Source organism: Solanum tuberosum, unplaced genomic scaffold (genome assembly GCF_000226075.1).
Source record: "Solanum tuberosum cultivar DM 1-3 516 R44 unplaced genomic scaffold, SolTub_3.0 scf00205, whole genome shotgun sequence".
Taxonomy (NCBI): domain Eukaryota; kingdom Viridiplantae; phylum Streptophyta; class Magnoliopsida; order Solanales; family Solanaceae; genus Solanum; species Solanum tuberosum.
The window spans coordinates 296,773-297,117 of NW_006239130.1; positions in this window are offsets into that span (position 1 = coordinate 296,773).

The window sequence follows — 345 nt, forward strand, 5'->3', positions numbered from 1 at the left end:
GCACAGACCGTCATTCGATGCATGGTCCGTAGGTCTGACCGTAGGTGAGGGTAGCAGCCAGTTAGATGAAAATTGTGATTGGGTCAACTTCAGATGATCATAAATCTTAGTACAAAAGGAATTATGTGTCCCATGACATATTATATGATAGATAATTGAATCTTCTTTCCAACGCCACCGAGTTTGCTAAAATCCGACCTCCGAGTAAAAAGTTATGCCCTGTCGGGCATACTCGACCGACGACTCCAATCAACGGACCGTCGATTGACCTACGGCCCGTCAGTCCCGTCCGTCGGTCACTCTGACAGCAGTTAAGTCAGGGGTCTTTTGGTCTTTTTCTATTTC